Here is a 20,018-nt window from a genome sequence, read left to right on the forward strand (position 1 = left end):
GAAAGCATCTATAACATTGAAATTATGTAAATATTCTTCACTGCAAAGCAGGTATGTGATTGGACCTGTAGAGGAGTAATTCTTTGGGGCACCAATTCTGTTTTGCTCTAAGAGGATGTTCAAGCATCAGCAAAGGCTCCTTTTCCATAATCCTTTTTTTTGCTCAAAATTATGTTACTTTAGTTGCACCATGATTTTTTATGCAGATGTTTAATTTATACAAAGCTTTTACTGTTAATTCTGTTTTATTCTTGCTAAGCAAAGTGAATATCATCACTAAAATTCCCCATTTTCTTGCTTACACTAACTTGTTGAATGAGATTTACTTTCTTGGAGATTTTTTTTGGACTCCTGACCATGTTCTAACCATATTTCTAGATCTATTGCAAAGCTGTCATTGTGGGATTCCATTGCCCTCCCCTGGCCTACCAACACCACCATCATTTCATTCTTAAACGTATTCTACATTTTCTTGAAACCTATAGTTTTTTGTTTGAGGATAAATTTTTCCTTTGGAGTCAAACTTTTTTTCAGTTAGGATGCATGGGAGGTAAATGGGATCCTTGCATATCTGAAAATGCTTATTTTGCCCAGGTGCTTGATTGACCTGGTATACATGTGCAGATTCAAAGCCATGTTTCCCCAAAAACTTTAAAGGTTTTGTTCCTCTGTCTTCTGAAATTCAGAATGTCTGCCAAGTCTGATGGCAGCTTGAGTCCTTATCCTTTCTTGGTAACCTGATTTGGACTCTGATAGCTCTAAGGATCTTGTTTATATCTTCAGAGGTTTGAAATTCTAGCGAGATATGTCTTGCTATTTGTCTTCTTCATCCTTTTCAGAACCTGGTTTGCCCATGCAATATGAAGACCTGTGTCTTTCTTTGGGTCTGGGGAGTTTTTTTGTATTATTTTTTCCCCTCTTGTCTGTATTATCTTTCTGAGATTTCTATTAAATGAATACTGGGCATCCTTCATCTCTCTTAATTCTTCTTTCATATTTTCAATCTCTTTTATATATTGTTCTATGTTCTTGGAAATCTTCTGAAAGTTTTCTCTTCGCCTGCCTATTAAATTTCTTTCTATTGTCACAATCATTTTTAATTTCCCCAAACTCTCTTTTTTTCCAATTGCTCCTTTAATCTTTTCCCACTTTTATTTCATGGATACAGTGTGTTCTCAAATCCCTCAGAGGATATGAATTGAATTTGAATTTTTATTTAGGTCCTCGTATGTTGTATGAATTATTTATATTCTCTAGAATCATGTGGTTATATTTTCATCTTGGTGCTATTTTGTGTTGTGCATTTTCCTCAAATGTCTAGTGATTCTTAGTTGTTTCTTCATAGGTATTAATAAATTAATAGAGGATTAATAAGGAAATTTCTATTTGGGAATTAATTTTTCCCTGTGTTTTCTTGCTGGTGTCATTTTCTTCTCTAGTTTCATATTCTGCATTGCCTCTGTGCAAGAGATCTCTACATTATAGTCTTCAATACATTTAGTAATACACTAATCTAACATAACGGTTACTTTCAAGTCCGTATCATATACCAAATGAAATGGCAAAACAACCTTTTAAAACCCCTAGAAAGAGTATGGAATTTTATATCAACATGGAAAGGTTTTCAGATCTACGTTTAAAAATTAATGATGTCAGGAATAGCTGAATTACTAAAATTGAAAATTAGGGCAGTCTACATTAATGAGGTTTATTAGACTGACCATGTGTGGGTTTTCATTTTCATAGCAAATGGCACTCTCACTTTCAGTCTTGTTCTGTTCCTAGGGTATCCTGGTTTAGACGCCCAGGAACTTAATTCTGATGCATTGTTTGGAGCGTTCGCACACACCCTGTGTGAAGCCCGCACCTCCTGACGTGTTGGCTCTGTGCTGCCCTCCCTCCCTCCCTCCCTCCCACTCTCTGACATTTCCTGTGCTGCCTCGGGGGGCTGAGTGGGCTGGCCGGGGCTGGCTCTCGCCTCCAGGCGGTCCTGCTGCACAGGACAGCTGTCTGGGAAGTCCAGTGCCAGCTCCCAGGGCTCAGCACCTCACCGCTCAGGAGCATGTGCCTCTGGGCACAAGAGGCCTCGCAGGCGGCCAGATTCCAGTTCTTTCCAGTTCCAACTTTTTAGTACTGTAGTCATTGTTCATGTCCCTGACTCAGGCTGGTTTTAGAAGTACCATTTAAATTTTGTTAAAAAGCCACCTCAGAGTGACCCCACCTGAACTCGTGGTTAGTGGGGGCAGGGAAGAACCTAGGCTGCGCAGACTGAAAAGAAAAGGTCTCGTCTGGAAATCCCTCCTCTTCAGTCTCCCTCCAGAGTGGTCTGGGTCACAGGTGTGAGAGATTCAGATTATTGCAGATTCTTGCTTCTTACTGAACCCAAACTGGATGAGAAGGCCTCAGCCCGGCTCTAGGGCTTAGTGACAGTGGAGGAAAAGATCTATTCATGATCAGCTGTGAACTGACTTGTGTTCTCCCCATACTCACACTGTGATGCTCTACCTCCATCCCCACAGGACCTCAGAATGTAAGTGAATTTGGAGATAGGGCCTTTGAAGATGTCATTAGGGACTTCTCTGGTGTCTACTGGTTAGAAATCCTCCTGCCAATATAGGGGACACAGGTTCAATTCGTGGTCCTGGAAGGTCTCACATGCCGTGGGGCAGCTAAGCCAGTGCACGACTACTGAAGCCTGTGCTCTAGAAGCTGGGAGCTATAGTAAGAGAAGGCACCGCAATGAGAATCCCATGTACTACAACTAGGGAGGCAACCCTGCTTGCTCGCTGCAACTAGAGAGAGCCCTCAGTTCAGTTCAGTTCAGTTCAGTGGCTAAGTCGTGTCCAACTCTTTGCAATCCCATGGACTGCAGCACACCAGGCTTCCCTGTCCTTCAGTATCTCCTGGAGCTTGCTCAAACTCACATCCACTGAGTCAGTGATGCCATCAAACCATCTCATCCTCTGTCATCCCCTTCTCCTGCCTTCAATCTTTCCCAGCATTAGGGTCTTTTCCAATGAGTCAGTTCAATGAGAGAGCCTTCACAAAGCAACAAAGACCAGTGCAGCAAAAAAAAAAAAAAGATGTCATTAAATTAAAATGAGGTTGTTAAGGTGGGCCCTCATCTAATATGACTGGTGTCCTTATAAGAAGAGGACATTGGGACACAGAGGAAGAGAGAAAGACACACGCAAGATATGCACACACACAGCTAACCCTGTGGGGGCACAGTAAGAAGGTGTCTGTCTGCAGGCCAAGGAGAGAGGCCTCAAAAGCCAAGCCTGCCAGCACCTTGAGCTTGAACTTCCAGCCTCCAGAACCATGGGAAAAGAAGTCTCTGTTGAAGTCACCCTAGTCTGGTATTTTTTTTGTGACAGCTTTCAGAAACTAATACAGAATGTTTAGTCAATATATCCTGATTCTTTCCCTGTTGCCCTCAGGGCCAGAGGAAGCAAGCATTCACTGGGGCCTGGATAAGTGGTCCTGATCACTCGATTCTGAACCTGTGTATTTGACTTTATGACACGACTGCTGTCTAAGAATGGTTTTGACTAGTCTTGCTGAATTCTGAATTCTTTGGATATCAAACTTGGACGGAGAGCTGGTGAAAGAAATCAGAGAGACTGTAATTAGGAGAGTTTCACAGGTGTGCAAGAATAACACTGTGTAAGATGTTAGCTGAGATGTGCTGATAAGGGCTTAGTTGACACAAGCCGCAGCAATACAAATCTGGATGTGCTGGTTTGCCAAAGAGGCTGACGCCCCAGTAAGACCTTGACTTCAGATATTAAAACTGGAAGTTCCTTGGTTCGACTGTACAGAGCTTCATGTATGGAAACCTTTTAGCAGAATTCTTTAATCTGAAAAACTAGAATCCTGATGGACCTCGTTCTGACCTAAGTTTCAGGCTGTGGACTTTACATCATTCATTCACTCTCTCTGTGTCTCAGTTTTCTTTACCTAAAAAGAGAGATAATTACAGCTCCCCATTTCACTTGATTATGATGTTCTAGGCATCAATTTTGAGAAAGAGAGTAAATTTCAGAAAGACCTTTAAGATAAGGTCTTATCTTTAAGATAAGAGAAAGTGATGTAGCCTCTTTGAACCTCAGTTTCCTCATCTATAAAATGGGCACAGTAATACTTGAAAGAGTATTGTGAGTGTTCACTGAGAACATTCAGAAACCACCTTGGGTTAATCCTTGCATATTTTAAGAGCTCAATACATGTTAGCCACTGATGATGACTTGATAATGACTTTACTAACAAGAGGTGATTTTGCTGCTCTGATGCGCTCCTGACATATTATTATTATGGCTAGTGAAAGGAGCATCTACCTTAAGACTTAGGTTGGTTGAAAGCGTCTAACATGGGAGGTATAGGATTTAAGAGAAGGTATGGGCTTCCCTGGTGGCTCATTCATTAAAGAACCTGCCTGCAATATGGGAGACCTGGGTCCGATCCCTGAGTTGAGAAGATCTCCTGGAAAAGGAATGGCTACCTACTCTGGTATTCTTGCCTGGAGAATGCCATGGACAAGAGGAGCCTGGTAGGCTACAGTCAGTGGGGTTGCAAAAGAGTTGGACATAACTGAGCAACTAACACTTTCACTTTTCAAGTGGAGATATAACTACAGAATGAGGTCTTATTCCTTTAACCTACAAGTGCTAAAACCTTAGTATGTGCCATAAAGTAGCATTTCTCTAACTTTAACATGCACATAAATTCCCTAGAGATCTTGTTAGAAGACAGATTCTAATCCAGTAAGCGGGAGCAGAGTTGGATGTTGAGATAGATTCTGCATTTCTAACCAGTTCCCAGGTAATAGCGAAGCTGCCACTCCAGGTCAGGTTTGAGCAGAAAAGCAGTGAAACTATCACCCCAATCTGTCAATTCCAATTCCAATTCTTTTATCAACCAATTATTACTTTCTATTGCTTTACATTAAACTTCAGAACAATCTCATTTTTAATCTTAAATTGGCAGGGCTCCTCTTTCCCATCCCTGGCCTTGCTAACACTTAATTTTTTTTTTTTAAACAAAATAAGAGTAACAACAATGACAGTGACTAATGTTTATGTAGAGGTTACTATATACACCAGGAACTGTTTACTGAAATTCTTACGACACCTCATAGGGTAGGTGCTTTAATTATCTCCATTTTATAGGTGAGAAAGCTGGGGTACATATAGGTAAGATAATTTGTTTCGATACTTACCTAGTGCATGGCAACTGGGATTATTTTAGGAGTCTATTTAAATACTGGAGAAGGGAATGGCAACCCACTCCAGTATCCTTGTCTGGAGAATTCCATGGACTGAGAAGCCCATGGCAGGCTATAGTCCATGGGCTCAAAAAGAGTCAGACACGACTGAGTGATGAAAGATGTAATGTAATGTTATTTGAAGGATTCTTTGTAAATCAGAGGCTCTAGGGATAGCTGGAATAGTTCAGTCTAATTTATCAGTTTTTGTTGCTCACACTGTGGTTTCGTCACATTTTACAAAAAGTGGAGCCCACCTTCCTGGAGCCGGTGACTGCGATATTTATCCAGGATGCACTCCCAGGCTGACTGCATAGGCTGTTATCCTGATGAGTACTAGAGCGGCCCTGGGGCCAAACCCCACGCAGTGAGCTCAGCTGTGGCTGGCTAAGTAACAAGATTTTAAGAATGAAGATCACAGCAAGACGGATGGATCCTGCTTCCTTGCTAATTTGAGGGTAAATTCAAATTTTATCAAGCAAACATTGTTTTCTATGGATTTGCACTCAACTTCAGAAAGGTTTTATTTTTCATCTTAAATTAGCAGGGCTCTGGCTGCTCTCCTGTCCCTGGCCTCTCAATTTAGTATTTTTAAAATGTTGAGAACAAGAGTAAGATCACTACTTCATCTGTGAGCCTGCGCCTAGAACTGCGGGCAGTTCCCAGAAGAGTGGTAACAGACAGACCCGGGCGCGTTCCTGAATGAGGACAGTGTCTGTTAGGAGCTGTGTCCTCTGCAATCTGGGGACAGTGCTTACTCTGGAGAACGTGACTCAGAGCCCATGGTTGGCTGTAACCCTGGCTGGGCCAGTCACTTATTCTGCAACCTGGGATCAGTCATAGATTTTCGTGGTCTTTATTTACCTCCTTCCTAACATGAAAGAAATGGACACAATGGGAATTTTTAAAAGCATATGTTTTTAGCTATGAAATCCTCTTTCAAACAAAAGTTCGTCTGGAAGCCCAGGAAATAAATTAGATGAGCTGAAATTTCTCTGGTGGAAGTTGGGGCAGAGCCAGAGTCAGTCATATTTTTTCTAATCCCTCACCAGTCCCCAAGAAGCCTCAATTTTCTGTGTATGAACTTGAAAACAACTGGACTAATGATGATCTGAAGGCTCCCTCTAGCTTCCATACAGTCTGTGCCTGAGTTCTCAGGGGAATAGGGCTTGGAGTATCAGAAGGCTACCATTGGGGAGAAGCATTTGACTGCTAAAGGCAATTTTGTCTTTGAACCCAGTGGTTGATTATTGTGTTATTGTGCAGTCTCCTAGTCATGTCCAACTCTTTACGACCCCATGGACTACAGCACGCCAGGCCTCTGTCCCTTCAGACCAGATCAGATCAGATCAGTCACTCAGTCATGTCCGAATCTTTGCGACCCCATGAATCGCAGCACGCCAGGCCTCCCTGTCCATCACCAACTCCCGGAGTTCACTCAGACTCACCTCCATCGAGTCAGTGATGCCATCTAGCCATCTCATCCTCTGTCGTCCCCTTCTCCTCTTGCCCCCAATCCCTCCCAGTATCAGAGTCTTTTCCAATGAGTCAACTCTTTGCATGAGGTGGCCAAAGTACTGGAGTTTCAGCTTTAGCATCATTCCTTCCAAAGAAATCCCAGGGCTGATCTCCTTCAGAATGGACTGGTTGGATCTCCTTGCAGTCCAAGGGACTCTCAAGAGTCTTCTCCAACACCACAGTTCAAAAGCATCAATTCTTCGGTGCTCAGCCTTCTTCACAGTCCAACTCTCACATCCATTCATGACCACAGGAAAAACCATAGCCTTGACTAGATGAACCTTTGTTGGCAAAGTAATGTCTCTACTTTTGAATATGCTATCTAGGTTGGTCATAATTTTCCTTCCAAGGAAAGTTACCATCTGCCAAAGTTTGCCCAAGTTCATGTCCATTGCACTGGTGACGCCATCAGCCATCTCATTCTTAAAGTGGAAGTGGCTGGTTATTAGGAAACCTAAAAAGGTTTAAGTAGGCATCCTCAGTGTTATTTTGAAAGATTTAAATGCATGTTGTTTTGTTTTAGTTTTTTGCTCTGTCATTAAACATACCTTAAACTAGACTTATCCTCTTTTATTTGGAACAGAGTAGAAAGATTTTTGTTTTCTTTTGGCTTTTGATTTTTGACTAGGTTTGTAGAGGCACCCCACTCTAGTACTCTTGCCTGGAGAATCCCATGGCTGGAGGAGCCTGGTAGGCTGCAGTCCATGGGGTCGCAAAGAGTTGGACACGACTGAGTGACTTCACTTTCACTTTTCACTTTCCTGCATTGGAGAAGGAAATGGCAGCCCACTCCAGTGTTCTTGCCTGGAGAATCCCAGGGACGGGGGAGCCTGGTGGGCTGCCGTCTATGGGGTCGCACAGAGTCGGACACGACTGAAGCGACTTAGCAGCAGCAGCAGCATAGAGGTGTGATGTATGTAGTTACAGACTAGTCCGACTCCCTTTGCCAAGTAAACAAATGATTTTAGAAGAGATGAAAATTGAAAGTGGGCAGAAACAAACCATTAAGATTTTCAAATGTCAATGGGAGGACTTCCCTGGTGGCCCAATGGTTAAGACTTTGCCTTTCAATACAGGGAGTGTGGATTCAATCCCTGGTCAGGGAGCTATGATCCCACATGACTCTTGGCCAAAACACTAAAACATAAAACAGAAGCATAAAACAGTAAAAAATTCAATAAAGACTTTAAAAATAGTCTCCATCAAAAAAAAATCTTAAAAAAAAAAGTCAATAGAAAAGTCTTTGGAATTATTGGCTTCCATGAGACCATAAATAAATGATCCCTTTCCTTAAAGATTAGATATGAATGTTTTACTGTCAGTGAATTGTTAACTAGACAGGATAGTACAGAATGTTAAGTTGAATTTACAGTTTCCCAAATTATGCTGGAGATTTGAATCAGAGACAGTGGTTTGAAATAGTATTCTCATTCTCATTAAAATGTGGCATATTCTCTTCTCGCTAACTTTGAATAAAGTTTCCAAAGAGAATACAGCTTTCAAACTGGTTGCTAGTGGTACACCCTGAAAGATGCAGGTGATACAGAATGGTGTGGTAACATCTCCAGGGCAAGTATTCTAGGTGTTTATCCATTTTCCTGCCCTCTCGCAACAAAAAATCCCATATAAAATGTAGCCTGCTGTGTATAGCACAGTCAATAAATAGCCTTCTTTCTCTAGGGGTGAAGCTGCAAGTGGAATGTTTTGCCATCACAATGGTCATACGTCACTTGTGAGACAAATGATAATTAATGTGAAAATTATAAAAATCCAGACTATGGTCAATCATGATTTAACTTAATGTTTGGTGCTCCTATAATGAGACAAAAGTAGAATTTCCTCCTTCTGCAGTAATTTTTTTTTTCATCTTAGACTGTATCATTGCAACTTTTGCAAAGGTACAGAAAGACTGGAACCCCCCAGTTCCTGCAGTCTGTGTCAAATGAGCCAGGAAAGAGAGATGCCTAGTATTTTGGCAGAGAGTAAGGAATATTTTTTAATCCCCTCTAGCCTAGCCCGGTAGGCTGGGTGAGACTGAGAATGAGGGCAGATGAAAGACAAAAGCGCGAGAGGAGGGAAATAGCAAATCCACGGTGGTGCGCTTCTTGGCTGCGGAAAAGGCGATGTAGGAGGTGTCTGATGACAACCACTAAGCACATTCTGCTTTGAATTAGTTCCTCTTTATTTGAAAAGGTTCACACAAATAACAGCACTGATACTGCTTAATTGCACACAGAGTGATGTGGAGAAGGCTCAAGGATATTGCGGTTTAGCCTCTTGATCACACCTCACTGTAACACAGTAATGAACAGGTGGACCTGAGTTCTAGTCCCTGTTCCCCTGACCACTAGCTGCAACTTTGAGAAAAATTACTTTCTCTCTAGGCTTTGCATATGTTAAAGAAAGGTTGATAATACCCTTCTTCCAACCACTTACCTATTAAGGCTGTTATGTTAAGAATGCTTGTCTTAGTCCCTGGGATAGAATAACTGCTTGAAAAATATTAGTCCAGTTTTGGGGTGCTGGTGGCAAATATTAAGGGTCAGCATCCGGCAGCGATGAGGATAACCTTAAATTCAGGTGATGGATTCCCATGTACCAGCTACCCTATTTCTATCCAGCTTATTGTTTGATGTGGGGAGTCCAGTTTATTGAAATTTCACTTAAAGTCCTTTTTGACAAGTATTGGCCAAAAAAAGAGGAAAGGAAAAGAAAGAAAAAAATGAAGGAAGGAAGAAAAAGAAGAAAGAAAAAAAAGAAAAAGAAATTTGGGGTGGCCCTGTTATCTGTTAACTCTTCTGATGTAGATAGAGCAGGTATTATTTGCCCATTGAACAGATTTAGAAGTTAGTTTGGTGATTGGCCTAGGATCACTGGTGAGTTACAATAGGGCCGGAACAAGAAAGGAGTTGGGTCTATCACAGACTTAAATGAACTTATGGTTGCTGGACGGAAGGATGGGGGAAAGGGGTAGTTAAGGAGTTTGGGATGGACATGTAAAAATGGATAACCAACAAGGATCTACTTATAGCACATGAAACTCTGCTCAATGCTATGTGGCAGCCTAGATGAGAGGGGACTCTGGGGGAGAATGGATTTATATATACGCAGAGTCGGACACAACTGAGCGACTGATCTGATCTGATCTGATGGCTGAATGCCTGCACTGTTCACCTACAACTGTTACAGTGTTATTAACTGGCTATAACCTAATACAAAACAAAAAGTTAAGAAGAAGTGGGGTCTAAAGTAAGTGTCAGATGGCAACTCCAGTATGAGCAGGGGACATTGTTGTACACGGTGGGCGTGAGGTCGGGGGAGCAGTTTGCCGTGATGGTGGTCCCTTCACTGCAGCCTTTGCAGAGACAGGTACTAGCCACTGACTAGGTCTCTTTGTGAAGGAGACGAATAGTGGAGAATCTCATGAAAACATCATGTGATTCAGAAAAATGATTCTTCTGAAATCAATCTCCCATATAGTCTTCAGTATTTAGGCTTTTTGCAAAAAGCAGTAGCAGACTTCGATGTATTCTTACTTTTTATACTGCTAAATTTATGTTTTGGATTATCCCTACCATTGTCTCAGGCATGGAGATGGCCTTGACACCTTCTCTGATTCGTTGATTTGCCTGAACTGTTTAATATTCTTGAGGGAGTTTTAGCATCCTGGCTATGGTCTCTGACTCAGACTGCTTGTGTCCAGGTCCCAGCTGCATTGCTTTTTAGTGGAATGACCTTGGGCAACTTCTCTCTGTTGCAGCTGCCTCATCTTTCTGATGGAGATGGTAATGGTACCTGCCCCAGAGGGTTATTAGAAATCAATGAGAGATTCTTTGTTCAATACATGCAGAGAGTGAGCTGTAAATGTGAGCTGTGAATTATAATAAGGCTGTTCTATTTGCAGTTTATGAAGCTGAGATACATCACATCCATATAGGCATTGTTATTATCTTAGTAAATTCTATAAAACTTCATTTCCAGTCACAAAAATAATGACATGGGATCCACTTGGAAATCATCGGCAGAAACTGGCTCGAGTAGCACAGAGATCATTGTATGCCATAAAGACCACACCAATCTGGATGAAGCCACCATCAGATTGCTTTCTGTTTAAGGGGTGGTGAACTGCAAGTTCTTTTAGTTCTTTTTTTTTGCATTTGCCAAATGAAATTGGGTTCCGCCTTCAAAGTCAAAGCTGTCCAAGAAAGGTCACAAAGTGAGGATCACACTTTCACTCTAGAAGCCTTCTGCAGGACACCAAAACCTTAGAATTAGGCTGTGCACAGCTGAAAAGGAAAAATAGGTTAGAATACCTCAAAGCGGTTTCCCATGTACACTTCCCCAAACAAGAGGTTCTAACTCAGACCACATCCAAGTTCAGTTCAAAACGTAAGTGGTAGCATGGACTTTCCAAACTCGGTAAATGAAGTGACCATGTCTCCCCCAGTAAGCGCAGCATTCTCCATCGTCCTTGTAGACACGGCCTGGCACCGGTGCCGCTTCAGCAAGAAACTTCAGCCACCTCCATACACCCTGCCAGTTCCAGCTCTGTGGGAAGTTGGGTTATGGTGGGTTGCACCGTTGCCCCTGCCCCCTCGAAATCCACCCCAGAAACTACAGCCTCGGAGGAACCTCCCTGACACCCCGAAGGTCTCCGTGTTGAGCTTCCTCTTCTCAGCCCACGTCGTCCGCCTGGAACTGGTCTTGAGTTCAGAGGAGATGTTGTCAAAGGACTTGGACTTGTAGTAGCACCAGGGTCCTAAGTGGTCCTCCTCAGCAGGGGCCTCTTCACTCTGGGTCACCACGTCCAGGTCCTTCTCTTCCCCTTTCTCAGCTTTGTCATCTTGAAAATTCAGTTTCTTCTTAAATTCCTTGTCCAGCTCTTCTCGGCTGAAGGCATCTGCCCTCTCAAAATCAAAGTTGCCTTCAAACTTGATTGTGTTTTCCTTGATGTTAGTTGGACAGCTTTGCCCTCCGGAGCTGTTCCTTGTTCATCTGTTCCCTGAGCGCCTCCTCTGAGGTCTTCTTTTCTCTGTCATTCACCTGCCGTTGAGTTTGCACAGCTGCCTCTGAGCTACATTCGTGGCGGCCTTGCTGCGGGTGGGGCTGGGCACCTGTTGAGCTGCATGCCCATGGTGCCCTAGCCAGGTAACAGCTTCTTGGAGTTCAAGTTATCAAGAGATCCAGTCTGGATGGCCTGCTCCACCATGGGGCTCTTGCTGACTGAGACAGATGGAAACCCAAGGAGGCCGGCATACTGCTGGCTAAGCAGGGAGCTAGCCACCAGCTGGCTGTAGGGTGGCATGCCTCAGAAGGGGCTGTAAGGCACCTGTGGCTGGAAGGATGAGCCCAAACCAAGCCCAGGGAATATTGAAGGACAGCAGGATCCTGAGGGAGCGTGTGCTGAGCTTTTGGAGGTTCACACACAGTAATATCTTTGACATCACTTCCCCAGAAGATGATGTACTCATAAATCTCCTCTCTAGGGGGGTGGAAGGCCTATCTGTGGGACGGTCTTCAGTACCAAAGGACCTCACTTTGGCAAGCTCCACGGTGGCGTTGTCCCAGTTGATGGTGTAGAGGATGCCCTCGTAGCGGATCTGCGCCTTGGAGATGACGCTGATCTTGCTGCCCAGGTTCAGGGTGCCTGAGGAGCTGCTCATGGCGGCGGTCGCCCAGCCAGGCCCAGCCCACTCGCCTTCACGTGGTGGCCTCGTCACCCTCTCCTCGCGGCCATTGGTGCCGCCTTACTGCCACCCGAGGGCCTGCCTGGGGACCAGGGGGCCTCTTTTAGTTCTTGACATTGTTCTTTCTCATGGAGTCAGTGGCTGAGCTTGGGTTGGGGCAATTATCCGGGCGTATAATCAGATAACATTGGAACACAAGTTCAAGGGAAAAGACAAATCAGTCTTAACTTTTTTCCTTCCTGTGCTTTTCTCATTAGGGTCTAGGGGGGTCTTCTTCCTTATTGAATATGACCTTTTGAGAAATTTAGTTTCCATCTTTCCCAATAGAATCATTCTTCTTAGGGAATTAAATTTGCTTCAAGTTTCTGTCTCTTCTGCTCAGTTTAAAAGATGAGGCCAGGGCCCTGTGGGTGTTTTGTTATTGATATCTGCTATTTTTTACTCTCAGCTCTGTCGTTAAATTGTATTATGGTAGGCGGCATCTCCTAGGCCCGGTCTTTTAACATAATTTGCCTTAAGATGTGTTGTTTGCCTAGGAACACGCAGTATCTATGTTCCAAGCATAGCATCACTGGGGACCAGACTTGACTTGCAAACAGAACCAGGCACTGAGGCCTGTGGTAGCCACCTAGATAACAGGACTGAATGTTGCCGGTCAGAATTCTCCTCCTTGTATCTTCTGTGTGGCCTTGGCAAGTTCCTGAATTCCTCTGGCTCTAAGATTGCTCTCTGATCTCTACATTCCTTGCTAGCCCTCTACTTCGTTAGTGCAGTTTCCAAACTCAGTTTTGTGGTCAGTTAATCTTTGTGTTGGGGTTGGGCATTCTCTCATCGAATAAATTTAGAAAATGCATCTTACTTTATTTTTCTCTCAAAGAGTTACAAGGCACACATGCTTATCAAGGTCTCTGAGAAGCTCCATGCTGAACAATGCTTAATGAAGCATTTCTCAAATATAGGTGAATATGTAATTTTTTTATTGGTTAATTTTGGTTTCCTGGGAAGACTTCTGAAGAGCATCTTTTGGGAAAGATTTCTGCTGCAGTTTCCTCAGGTGACTGAGTTATGTAAGGTAAAGAACACACAGCAGTGTCTCTGATTTTAGAATGACAATGTAAGTGTACCATTGCCTTTTAATTGGAAGACAGTTGTGTAAACAGTTTTTAAGCAATAGGTGTCTGCATTCTGATAAACTGCCAGAGTATCTCTGGTTCAGCTAACAGAAGTCAAATTTGGAGGCCCACGAACAGGAAGGAACTACTTTATTGGCTAACTCTTCAAAAAGTCAAAGTTTCCATGTTGAATCATGTCCCACCCCCTCTCGGGGCTGTCCTGCCTTATAAAAGGCAGGGAACCCAGGCAAGTAGCTAGAATCCTGTTTTAGCCTCAGAAAAGTGCTACAACACTACACATGGCTTCTTCTCCTCCCTTTCATTTAAAATCAGTTAGGGATTATAATATGAGATTTCAAAGAAATAGGAAAAACTAGCTTTCATTAGAATTGAAATGAAAACTAATGAGAAAAAAAATGCAACTATAAAAGACTTATGTTCTATCCTTATGGTAACAATCCTGAGACACTAACACAAAAGCATTAGGGCTAAACTCTGAAATCAGTCATGAGCATGTTGGGCATTAGGCGTAATCAGAAGATTTCAATAAATGCAACTGGCCTTTTGGCAGCAGCTAACATATGACAGCTCTGCAAAAGCCAAGCATTTTATCAACGAGTGGTCCAGTTGTGATCTTTTGCCTGGCGCCTGGTGCTTTGGCCAAGTCAGGAGGATGTTATCAGGGGTACAGAGTTCCAGGCAGTGGCCTGGACTCAAGGAAGGGAGGGTGGGGTGACCCCAGAGTATGGCCCAAAGCCATTTCAAAACAAATCAAAAAACCCACCTAGACGGAGAAGAAAGTAAGCTGAGAATGTTGAATTAATCAAGCTTTATATTTAAACAATGTGATCACGTAGTCTTTCCTTTTCATTGGGTAAATTATGTGCCTTATGTTAAATTACTGTTTCAGAATGGGTGCTGGAGTTTGTGTCTCTTGCAGGAATCAAATGATCTGCTCTCACATTTAAAAGAGTTATGCTAGTTTCCTTCTATGTCTTAGCCTATAAATGCATCTGATGCTGGGGATATTTGTCCTAAGTATCTTTTCCCATTTAAACAGTCTTCATAACATTTCTAATTTGCAAAAGCCTTGGTGTTCAAAAATAACTGGGAAAAAAATCGGACTGTGGGTGGTGGGTAATCCAGCCCTGCATCAGGGCATTACTGATTACTAAAGGAAAAAAATGCCTCTTTCCTGAACCTTACCGGATGGGGCCATTGTTTTCAGACAGCCTTTACCTAATACAAAAGGACTCAAAGTCCATGACTGGCCTCAGACCAGCATTTTGTCTGGGAACAACATCCAAAGCCATGATGAACAACCAGGCTGATAGTAAAATGAGCCTCCCCAAGTTGGAGTATTTTTGTTAAATCCTAGTACAAAAAAAAAAGTACTAAAAGCCCATCTGGTGAGATGATAATTCATTAAGTGAAAAGAAGAGGCAGAAGCCTTGGGAAAATCGATCCTTTTCTTTCTTTGTCTCCTGTGTTTGAGTTATTGTGCAATCACAGAGATATAAATCTGGATTCAGAGCAGCGGAAAACCCGTGGAACGTTTCGGGCATGTTTTAATAGTGTCTTTGCAACAAGGATGGTGTTCTGCAGCTGTGATGTCAGTGAACTGATGTGCTGTTTGGAGTGGTCTTTAGAATTAGCACAGGAGACAGAGTGGGGAGGGTCAGGAGATGAGGACTCTGTGCTGGAGGAAGGAGCTAGACTCCAGGAAACTCCTCATTCTTCCTGAGCTGCTGTGACACACCCTCGGGGTGGCACACCCTCCCTGGAGTCCAGCTCAGCCCACAGACTCATGGAAGGAGAACCAGGGCCCAGGCCTCCCCTTTGAGGAGTGGATGCAGCGCTTCCGTGTGTCAGCCACCTCAGGAAGGAAAGCTGAAGCCTTAGAGCTTTGTGCACGTGACCTGGGAACCCGTTGAGCTCATGGACCCTCATCACATCCTTGAAGACCACCGAGGTTTGGCTGTCTTTTTCATAAACTTGTCACGTGTGCTGTCTGGGGTGGGCTGTGCATTTAAAGATGAGGAGAGCTGCAGGGACTTTTCCATTGGTTAAAATAGTTGTGCACTTATTATATTAACCCTTGAGGTTAATACAAACACATGCTTGTATAATATGCATATGTTATATACTAACATACTTATGTGCTGTGCTAAGTTGCTTCAGTCATGTGCGACTCTTTGCACCCCTATGGACTATAGCCCTCCAGGCTCCTCTGTCCATGAGATTCTCCAGATAAGATTACTGGAGTGGGTTGGCATTTCCTTGATCTTCCTGACCTAGGGATCGAACCTGAGTCTTTTATGTCTCCTGCATTGGCAGGCAGGTTCCTTACCACTGCAAGTGGGTTTTTTTTACCACTATTTAAGTATATTTATAAATACTATTATTTACTACTCTTTAAACATTTATAAATATCATTAGAATGGGGTTTTAAAAAATGGATATGACTATTATGTAGCAGGAGTCCAGCTCCATTAAGTTAAATTTGGGTAGGTTGGTCTGTTGGAGCACACTGGGGGTCCTCAGTGACTGTGAGTGAGAATCTGTGACCTGCATTTTGCTTATGTACTCTTTCCCATCTCCATGCCAGTATATCTGTGTTAACATAGCTTTGAGGTGAATTCTCCCATCTCCTTATGTTATGTTGTTTTTGTCTGCGTAGATTGGGTACAACGGACACTCTGTTTGAGCTAGGGGTTGGCTTAAAAATATTTACAACCTAAAAGCTGAGAGTTATGTTTCATTCAGTGGAAATTTTTAAGACTTCAGTACCAGGAGGCAGCATCTCAAGTAACCCTGAGAGAACGTCTCTGAGGAGGCAAGAGGAGGAACCAAGTTACATAGAAGTTTTGCAACAAAAAAGCAGGTCGTCTGAACGTGAAAAATTATTGCTAATTAAAGAAAACTAGATATCCCAGCTTAAGGAATTTAGCACGTTTATTTGTATGGGAAGGTACAAGAGTCTGGGCTCACCGAACTTATTCCTTTCATATGCACCTCGCTATCTGGGGCCAGTAGCCTGTGTTTTTCACATCCTGAGCTCCCTTGGGGCTCACCACAGGGAGTGGCTGCAGTCTTGTGGCTGCTCGATGGCAGGTATTCTCCTTCCTGAGTGCCCTGAGGGCTCACCAACTCACCTTGGAGGGCTATGATCACTGATGACTGTGACATCCTTATTTACTGATGTGGCAGGAAATATTCCATTTTCATAGGGATGCTGTCCCTAGGATGCATCCCTTACAGTTGTGCTTTATGAGACAGTTGGTACCCTGGGGAGAATGGCTTCAGGAGGGACCCAGCTCCCCTGCTCAGCATCCCCAGGGACCCACAGCCAACGCCACAGCCTCAGAGGCATCCCAAGGCGATCTTTCAGGCTGCTGTATTGAAACCAGCAGACCATATCAATTCATGCTGATTCTTTTGATACTAGACTTTAGAGCAAGTGATCGTAACTTGTTTTGGTTTCTGGAGAGTAGTCTATCAGGTAATCAATCCCATGTAAGGCAGAAACGCTTTGTACCTCCCACCTTTACTTTTCAAGACTCTGCTCTTCTCTGTTTACCAGGACCTCCGGTGAGCTCGAGTTTGCCTTCCTGTAGGACTAGAGAGCCAGAGCATGCTCCACTTCACATGTCCACACTCACCGAGAGGTATAAAGGAATTGAATGTTGGCATGCTCTGTAACTGATGAATAATTCATGAGGGCTTTCTGTGCCATAAAATTTCCTCCTGTAAATGAACATTACTTTGAAAGACAATGCTGACTGAAAAATCTGGAAATGTGGCATCATGTTCTTTAATGATCCGCCTTCAACATTTACTGGGAAGGCAAAAGTTGACAAACATCAGAATAATTAAACTGAAAGCTGACAATGGCCCTGGGTGGGCAGGAAGCCAGCAACTTAGTCACAGCTTTTTCTTCCCCAATTCATTCTGAAGTGTAACATCACCTGATGTTTACAAAAGGCCTCTGGATTCTTTGGCACTCTCTGGGCTTTCTTTGAAGATAGAATCTGAATGTTAATGATAACACTGTACATATTTATTAGTATTAACAGAGTACTGATATTTAGAGTTGGAAACTATGATTCGATGGCTTTTCTTAACTGAAACGGGTCTTAGAGATAAAACTAGACTGTCTCAAGATGTCTATATTTCTCTATTTGAATAAATTTGAAACCCTCTGTTTTCCTTGCACTGTAAAAAGGGTAGGTTTTAATTTTGATTTCCAGGAAAGATAAGGAAGGTTTTGGAAAATCTTACATGACAGAGAGATTATAAACAGGATAAGTTTATAGCAGAGTAAGTCATGTCAGATTATATTTTTAGTGGTCACCAGAAAGAAAAAGAAATTTTTCTTTTAAAAGAATTTCATTTTTTCTTTTTTTCCATGTTTCCTGCTCCCCTCCTTTCCATGGTATATTTTTAATGCATTTGGAATCTTTCCACTTGCTACTGGCTGGAATCTATGGAGAGTGTATCCCCAGAACCCTCAACAGTTGACTTGAATCTCAGTCATAATTAAATTGGAAGCTGACAAATTATTCTGAGGCTTAAAAAGAGGCACACATTATGTTCCTAACAAGGAGTTTCACTCCTCTGCTTTGTTTTAAAAGTACTCTCCATACAGAATATTGACAATATTTTTAGTGACTCTTTTAAAATAGAAGGGTGTTTTGAAAGGATAGCTAATAAACATGTTTGACTATGCTTAAATTTGGTATCTTACCTGGTAGCTGGGTTCCGATGCTTTAAAACAACCAGGTTTTCAACTCCTCATCCATCCCTCTGTAATGAGTGCATCACCCTGGCCTCTCCTGGAACGTCTTGAAAGCATTAACTACTTAGAGGACTGTTGATATAAGACTTTGATACAGCGATTTACTATCTTCTGCACTAAAGGATATGCTGAGAGCTAGTGTTTGCATACAATTAACAGTCATTTAGGCATCTGAGCCACCCAGCCTCTCTTTCATATTAAAATCTGACTGCTGACACATACTTCTCCATCACTAACCTACCTCAAAGGTTGGGGTCAGAGTAAGGATATTAATTCAGAATATCGAGATTTAACAAGACAACTCTAAATATAATGCATTTCCAAAAAGGGGGGGAACACAGTGTGTTGACTGGCACTCCTTTTAGATTCCCTGTGAGACAGTGGAGTGCTGGGCAGGTTTTACTGCGTCAAGTGAAAAAGTGAAAGTGTTAGTCGCTCAGTTGTATTCGACTCTTTGTGACCCCCCTTGGACTGTAACCCACCAGGCTCCTCTGTCCATGATACTCTCCAGGCAAGAATACTGGAGTGGGTAGCCATTCCCTTCTCCAGGGTATCTTCCCAACCCAAGGATTGAACCCCAGGCGTCTGGCATTGCAGGCAGATTCTTTACCATCTGAGCCAACAGGGAAGCCCATTTTCTGCTCTAAGAGGTAATCAATAGCTGCCATAATGAATGAGCTCTGTCAAGGTCATTAGCCAGTGGGTCTATTAGAGCATGACATTGCCAGAGATGTGCCCGAGCAGTAGGAGCAGGCCCAGGAGCTCCGAGTGTTGAGTTTGTATAAAGCTCTCAGTGACAAACAGGGCCCTGAGGATTCCTGTCTGAGTCCCACCTCCCCCGCAGTCACTGTTGACAGGCTCCCTGGGCTTGTGATCACACCTCATACCACAAAGATCTGAGTGGAATAGAATCTCCCCGAGCCTGGTATTACTTTTCTTTATAATACTTTGCAGGGGACCCATACCTCATGTGAGGCATGAATGGAAGTGGCAGAAATACAAGGGGAAGCGGGACACACAGTGCTCCTGGGAAATCTCAGGGTGTTAGCAGAGTGGTGTTATTTAGTGGAGACACATCTCTATGGATTATTTTTATATTGTTTTTTTAATTGTATTTATTCATTTGTATTTTTATTTTTTGGCCATGCCCTGTTGGGATGCGGGATCTTAGTTCTCCACCCAGGGATTGAACCCTTGCCCTCTACATGGGGAGCTTGAAGTCTTGCCACGAGACCACCAGGAAAGTCCCTCCATGGACTATTTTTAAATGGTTTAAATGGTCCCTTTTGTCTGTTTTTCATATATACTGTGTAGTTCAAATGCACATACAGATTCATGGATTTCATTAGTCACTTCACTTTGGAGGCTCCTGGCCTCACCCACGTCTTTACTTACTTTTTTTTTACTTTAAAAGCACTCTTGCCATAACAGTCTGCCTCTAACTGGCAGTTTCATCAGGTAGGATCTGCAGATGTGTCATAGAGCCCTCTCCTGCCTTGGCATTAGAGTGGCCCATTAACCTTCTGTGTGTCATCATTAATTTACTAGGCGTCTTTCAGCAGGTGGCAGGCACTGTGCTAGGTATTGTTCAGAACAAATCTCTGTCATTTAGAATTTGTAGTCTTGGAAGTACCACTGGC

At 43.0% G+C, this 20,018-nt stretch overlaps 1 protein-coding gene and 1 pseudogene across 4 annotated transcripts in view; one reads left to right on the forward strand and one right to left on the reverse strand.

The window, feature by feature from the left end:
- ABLIM1 (actin binding LIM protein 1) overlaps positions 1–20,018 on the forward strand; it is a 329,063-nt gene that overhangs the window by 75,027 nt on the left and 234,018 nt on the right. The window lies entirely within an intron of this gene.
- On the reverse strand, positions 10,742–13,717 carry LOC113884149 (annotated as a pseudogene).

The sequence above is a fragment of the Bos indicus x Bos taurus genome, chromosome 26 (assembly GCF_003369695.1).
Source record: "Bos indicus x Bos taurus breed Angus x Brahman F1 hybrid chromosome 26, Bos_hybrid_MaternalHap_v2.0, whole genome shotgun sequence".
Taxonomy (NCBI): Eukaryota; Metazoa; Chordata; class Mammalia; order Artiodactyla; family Bovidae; genus Bos; species Bos indicus x Bos taurus.